Genomic DNA, 7,795 nt, shown 5'->3' with positions numbered 1-7,795 from the left:
CTGAACAGCATCTTCAATTGTGGACACCCTTTTCTCTAATTCAGAGGTACGCTCAGAAATCCTATGCAGGTCATGCCTAATTATAGACACATCTGATCTCAGGCTGCCAACTTGCACTGTGAGCACTTTCAGGGTACTGTTACAGCTAGCCACAGCAGCCATGATATCTTTCAGGGTGGGCTCCTCAGTAGCTGCAGCCTTAGGGCCTACTGTATTTTTCACTGCGCCTGCAGGAGTGAGCGGCGGCCAGTTCACCGCATCCAGGGCCTCACCATCAAGGGAACCGTCCTCCTGATCAGACGAGGTATGTATGTCCACCTCCTTTCCCTCAGCCCAATCGCCCACTCTGCCATCAGCACGAGCATACTTGCTCAGTTTCGCCGCCACACTCTGACTCATCGTCATCTGCTCCGGCTCCTCTCCTCCATCGGCGCCATCTTGGCCCGCATCCAGCCTGTCAGACCTCGGCGCTTTGCTTGACTTCTGCGGCATAACGGGGCACTCACAATCACCGCTGCACTCTCCGGTCTCTGTCTCTCCACCAGGGTACACCAGGAAAGCAATTAGCAGGGTGCTACCATATATTTACTCAGGATATCGGCAGGAGCTGTGAGCGGTGCGTCCTACTCCATGCGCTCTCAGGCCACGCCCAGCACGTATATTACATTTTCAGTACTACAGGTAAGGAATTCCTAATTTTATGCCAATACTTGTTGGCAGTTGATGTAATCTCTATTGTTTTTTTGGGGAACGAGGTGAGTTTGCAATTATTGCATTTCCCACAACGGAAAAAGCCCTGAATGTTAGACTAGATTGAACCGTGGGAACACATGTATTCTTTTTCAGAACAGTGGGGGCTACTTTTATATTTAGATTTGGGGCCTTCGTGAATATAATTTTTGGCTTGGATGGTATTATAGAGTTTAATATTTTATCTTTTTTCAACAGATGCCAATGTTTGTGAATAATGGATCGAACTCTCCCAAAGTCTCCGTTAAAAGGTAAAATTAAACGTAAATTTGAATCTATGGTCTCAGCTCTTGTGTTTTTTTTTATCAATAAAAAATTCTTTCCTATCCATAGTTTTTACTTTATTGAGGGCAGCATCTAAAATTTCTCTAGGGTATTGTTTGTCAAGAAATTGGTCAGTCATGATTTTGGCTTCTTTTTCGAATTCCTCGTCCTGTGTACAGTTACGTTTTGCTCTCCTCAGCTGTCCTTGTGGAATATTGATTAACCAATTGGGGAGATGACAGCTGTTAAATAAAATGTAACTGTTACATGCTGTAGGTTTTACAAAAAGTTGTGCATTGTAGTTTACCCTCATGATTAAAAATCCTCAGATCCAAAAATTCCAATGTAATTTTGCTAATGTTCCCCGTGAAGGTCAAATTCCACTCATTATTATTGATTTCATTTAAAAATTGCTTCAACTGATCCTCATCTCCCTGCCATATAAAAAATATGTCATCAATATACCTTTGCCAGAGCACCAGGTTCGTCCCCAGCCTGGGTTGGATATTCTCACATTCCCATTGGGCCATAAATAAATTCGCATAGCTGGGGGCGAACCTGGTGCCCATGGCTGTGCCCTGCGTTTGTATATAAAAATCCTCTAAAAAGTTAAAATAATTGTGTGTTAGAATAAAATCAATAGCTTCCACCACGTATTCGATTTGTGTATGACTTAAAACACCCTCTAATAACAATTGAGATTTAACTGAATTTTTGCCCTGTTCGTGTTGAATTACAGTATAAAGGGATTGAACGTCCAAGGTTCCCATAATCCAATTTTCCTTAAAATTCAATGATTCTATAATTTTTATCATTTGGGTGGTATCCTTGACATACGAGGGTACTTTTTTTACTCTGGTTTGTAGTGTCACATCCACGTACTGTGATAGATTTGAGGTCAAGGAACCAATTCCTGATATAATTGGACGGCCGGGTGGGTTATTCTTATCCTTGTGGACTTTGGGCAAACAATAAAAAACAGGAATGCGTGGTGATCTATTGATTAAAAAATTGTACTCATCCTCATTTAAAATGCCTATTTCTTTACCTTTACTGCAAAAGTCCTTTAATTCTGCTAAAAAAAATTCTGTGGGGTCATTTAAAAGTTTTTTATAAGTATCACTATCTGAAAGCTGGCGTAGACATTCAGAATTATATTTCTCTAGATCTTGTACCACTATTGCACCACCCTTATCTGCTGGACGGATTACAATTCTTTCTTCTTTTTGCAACTCTTTTAATGCTTTCACTTCCGTATTTGTTAGATTATTACGTTTATATCTGTTTTTTTCTTTTAATTTACGTATGTCATGCTCGACACATTCTCTGAAACAGGCCATCTCTTGGCTAGTTTCATTTCTGGGATACTTTTTCGATGGTCTTTTGAGGTCAGTGTGTGTAAATTTATCATTTAGCGTTTCCCGATTAATAGGGTTCTTGATAAAATATTTTTTTAGACAGAGACGTCTCATAAATTTCTCAACGCCAAAAAATGTTTCAAACTTGTTTAGTCTGTTAGTGGGGGCAAATTTAAGGCCTTTATTTAATAAAGTGACTTGTGCATTTGTTAAAACTTTTGTGCTCAGATTTATGATAGAATCATTAGTGATAACGTTATTAATTATCTGTGTCTTTTCCCTCTTCTTTCCCCTTCCTCTACGTATCTTTCCCTTTCCCCTTGTTCCTTGTTCTCATTCGGTGTTCCTGATTGTTGTAGTGTTCCTGTGACTGTATTCTCTCTGCCCTGTAGTGGTGAAATCTGTGCAATTCGTGTGGAGTTTGTGGTCTGTGTCTTAGATTGTACTGATGATCTATTAGTGATTCTTGATTCTGTGTGCGTACTCTTTGTGGTGACTCGTGTCTCGTGCGTGTTCTGTGGTGTGGTGGAGTCCTGTCTAAAAAATGTTCTCGTTCCTCCAAAATTTCAAATCTATTTTGCACCGGTATGGAGAAATCATTTCCAAATTTTTCCCTGTTTTGTGTGTCTTCATTTTGTGTCAGGTTCAATAAATTTGGTCTAACTGATATATCCCGTTGTATATCCCCAGTCTCACCCCTTCTTTTACTCATTCTATTCTCATAATTCATTTTTTTCGTTTTTTTTCTCTATAATTTCTTGTTCTATTCTGTCCAGATTGAGACACAATCTGGACTGATAGGTCAGAAATTCTGTGTTTTGTGGTAATTTATCTACTACTGGACGTAATTCATTTATTTTGTTGGTTGTCTCTGTCAGAATTTCTAGTCTTCTCTTGATGATTAATTTAACAAGAGAGAGAGAGAGTACTGGTGTAGTGTTTCATCCCATTCTTTAGAAAAGGATTGGTTGCAGAGGTCTTGAGCTGGATTTTTAGTTAGTGTTAGACCTTTAGGGATGCTGTTACATTCTATATGTCTAGTTAAAGTTTTGACCTCCCACCTTTGTTTGAGCTGTCTGACCAAAAGTTGTTCTAATTCTTTAAATGTGTCTCTCATAGATATATTGTCATTACTATTTTTGGACTCAAAAGATGCAAAGGAGAAATTGTCTACCATTTGTTTTTTTGTTTCTACATGATCCCAAATACTTTTGGACACCTCCTCATTCTGTGCAGACATGGTGGGTGAAAATGGGATTCAATAAATATAAGGTAATGTCGCACTCGAATGAGGTGGGAATCCAAACAGAGGTGCTCCCACTATCAGACGACACCCAGTCTGAAAATGTACTAGAAAAAATGCACTAGAAACGCATCGAAATTGTATGCAATACCGGTGCGTTTTACATTATAGTTGACTCCAAGTAACCTGGTGATTGATTATATATGAGTTTTCTTTTTATTTATTGTAATAAAGCTATAATTTTAAATACTTGAAAATGTATATTAATCCCAATCCTTGGAAGATAGGAACTCCAGACCAGTCTTTTGTACACTCCTTATCCACTATAAAAGAGGAACATTAGCAGGGGGATATTAACCACTGAGGAAGGGGTCAATACTCTAAAGCCCTGAAACGCGTCTGGTGTGAATCCCCCTTAAAGGACAGCAAGGACACTGCAACCCCGGTAAAGGTCTGTACACTGTTACAAGAAGAGCTAACCTATTGCGTCATTGGAGACGCCAAAGACCACATGGAATTCAACCTGATTGACGCCAATTCAGTAACAGCCCTTGAGACCGGGACATTACAAGTCGACCGTACCGAGTCGAGGACTCATCGTCAGGTACAAAGACCTCCGGGTAAGGTTGCATTGATTCTACACAAGCGATCGCTCTCCTCAAACACAGCGGGACGCCGCTGTATGTCTTTGTAGCTATACGCTGCAATCTGAACTGTTGAAAGCTACATGCTTCGAATTCGATCAAGCACACACAAGTGTATCGCTACAATGTTGCAACTTCATTAACTTATTGCATACAAACTATTTATATCAGGAAAGACTTTGCTCAGTTACTAATTGAGTCACAAAAGACTGGTCCTAATCAAGATTCTTTTTCCTCGGATGTATTTATAAATATCAGTGTAAGATTTTTATGCCAACACACAACCTACACCGATTATTTATTGAATATCATATGAATTATTTTAGTATATTTAATGGGATTTATGTCTTATTCATTGTAATCTAATATAATCTTATTTTAGTCTTATAAGGTCACTATTTTCTCTTTTACCCACCATTGTATTATTAACCTACTGTGTATTATTGTATAGACCATTAAAGATCCCTTTACTTAAAAGAGTGTGCCCCACTTCAATTTTATTTATTCACTTTACATTTTCAGACTGGGTGTCGTCTGATAGTGGGAGCACCTCTGTTTGGATTCCCACCTCATTCGAGTGCGACATTACCTTATATTTATTGAATCCCATTTTCACCCACCATGTCTGCACAGAATGAGGAGGTGTCCAAAAGTATTTGGGATCATGTAGAAACGAAAAAACAAATGGTAGACAATTTCTCCTTTGCATCTTTTGAGTCCAAAAATAGTAATGACAATATATCTATGAGAGACACATTTAAAGAATTAGAACAACTTTTGGTCAGACAGCTCAAACAAAGGTGGGAGGTCAAAACTTTAACTAGACATATAGAATGTAACAGCATCCCTAAAGGTCTAACACTAACTAAAAATCCAGCTCAAGACCTCTGCAACCAATCCTTTTCTAAAGAATGGGATGAAACACTACACCAGTACTCTCTCTCTCTTGTTAAATTAATCATCAAGAGAAGACTAGAAATTCTGACAGAGACAACCAACAAAATAAATGAATTACGTCCAGTAGTAGATAAATTACCACAAAACACAGAATTTCTGACCTATCAGTCAAGATTGTGTCTCAATCTGGACAGAATAGAACAAGAAATTATAGAGAAAAAAAACGAAAAAAATGAATTATGAGAATAGAATGAGTAAAAGAAGGGGTGAGACTGGGGATATACAACGGGATATATCAGTTAGACCAAATTTATTGAACCTGACACAAAATGAAGACACACAAAACAGGGAAAAATTTGGAAATGATTTCTCCATACCGGTGCAAAATAGATTTGAAATTTTGGAGGAACGAGAACATTTTTTAGACAGGACTCCACCACACCACAGAACACGCACGAGACACGAGTCACCACAAAGAGTACGCACACAGAATCAAGAATCACTAATAGATCATCAGTACAATCTAAGACACAGACCACAAACTCCACACGAATTGCACAGATTTCACCACTACAGGGCAGAGAGAATACAGTCACAGGAACACTACAATAATCAGGAACACCGAATGAGAACAAGGAACCAAGGGGAAAGGGAAAGATACGTAGAGGAAGGGGAAAGAAGAGGGAAAAGACACAGATAATTAATAACGTTATCACTAATGATTCTATCATAAATCTGAGCACAAAAGTTTTAACAAATGCACAAGTCACTTTATTAAATAAAGGCCTTAAATTTGCCCCCACTAACAGACTAAACAAGTTTGAAACATTTTTTGGCGTTGAGAAATTTATGAGACGTCTCTGTCTAAAAAAATATTTTATCAAGAACCCTATTAATCGGGAAACGCTAAATGATAAATTTACACACACTGACCTCAAAAGACCATCGAAAAAGTATCCCAGAAATGAAACTAGCCAAGAGATGGCCTGTTTCAGAGAATGTGTCGAGCATGACATACGTAAATTAAAAGAAAAAACCAGATATAAACGTAATAATCTAACAAATACGGAAGTGAAAGCATTAAAAGAGTTGCAAAAAGAAGAAAGAATTGTAATCCGTCCAGCAGATAAATAAGGGTGGTGCAATAGTGGTACAAGATCTAGAGAAATATAATTCTGAATGTCTACGCCAGCTTTCAGATAGTGATACTTATAAAAAACTTTTAAATGACCCCACAGAATTTTTTTTAGCAGAATTAAAGGACTTTTGCAGTAAAGGTAAAGAAATAGGCATTTTAAATGAGGATGAGTACAATTTTTTAATCAATAGATCACCACGCATTCCTGTTTTTTATTGTTTGCCCAAAGTCCACAAGGATAAGAATAACCCACCCGGCCGTCCAATTATATCAGGAATTGGTTCCTTGACCTCAAATCTATCACAGTACGTGGATGTGACACTACAAACCAGAGTAAAAAAAGTACCCTCGTATGTCAAGGATACCACCCAAATGATAAAAATTATAGAATCATTGAATTTTAAGGAAAATTGGATTATGGGAACCTTGGACGTTCAATCCCTTTATACTGTAATTCAACACGAACAGGGCAAAAATTCAGTTAAATCTCAATTGTTATTAGAGGGTGTTTTAAGTCATACACAAATCGAATACGTGGTGGAAGCTATTGATTTTATTCTAACACACAATTATTTTAACTTTTTAGAGGATTTTTATATACAAACGCAGGGCACAGCCATGGGCACCAGGTTCGCCCCCAGCTATGCGAATTTATTTATGGCCCAATGGGAATGTGAGAATATCCAACCCAGGCTGGGGACGAACCTGGTGCTCTGGCAAAGGTATATTGATGACATATTTTTTATATGGCAGGGAGATGAGGATCAGTTGAAGCAATTTTTAAATGAAATCAATAATAATGAGTGGAATTTGACCTTCACGGGGCACATTAGCAAAATTACATTGGAATTTTTGGATCTGAGGATTTTTAATCATGAGGGTAAACTACAATGCACAACTTTTGTAAAACCTACAGCATGTAACAGTTACATTTTATTTAACAGCTGTCATCTCCCCAATTGGTTAATCAATATTCCACAAGGACAGCTGAGGAGAGCAAAACGTAACTGTACACAGGACGAGGAATTCGAAAAAGAAGCCAAAATCATGACTGACCAATTTCTTGACAAACAATACCCTAGAGAAATTTTAGATGCTGCCCTCAATAAAGTAAAAACTATGGATAGGAAAGAATTTTTTATTGATAAAAAAAACACAAGAGCTGAGACCATAGATTCAAATTTACGTTTAATTTTACCTTTTAACGGAGACTTTGGGAGAGTTCGATCCATTATTCACAAACATTGGCATCTGTTGAAAAAAGATAAAATATTAAACTCTATAATACCATCCAAGCCAAAAATTATATTCACGAAGGCCCCAAATCTAAATATAAAAGTAGCCCCCACTGTTCTGAAAAAGAATACATGTGTTCCCACGGTTCAATCTTGGGCTAACATTCAGGGCTTTTTCCGTTGTGGGAAATGCAATAATTGCAAACTCACCTCGTTCCCCAAAAAAACAATAGAGATTACATCAACTGCCAACAAGTATTGGCATA

Source organism: Bufo gargarizans, chromosome 2 (assembly GCF_014858855.1).
Source record: "Bufo gargarizans isolate SCDJY-AF-19 chromosome 2, ASM1485885v1, whole genome shotgun sequence".
Lineage (NCBI taxonomy): Eukaryota > Metazoa > Chordata > Amphibia > Anura > Bufonidae > Bufo > Bufo gargarizans.
This window is presented reverse-complemented; position numbering follows the sequence as displayed.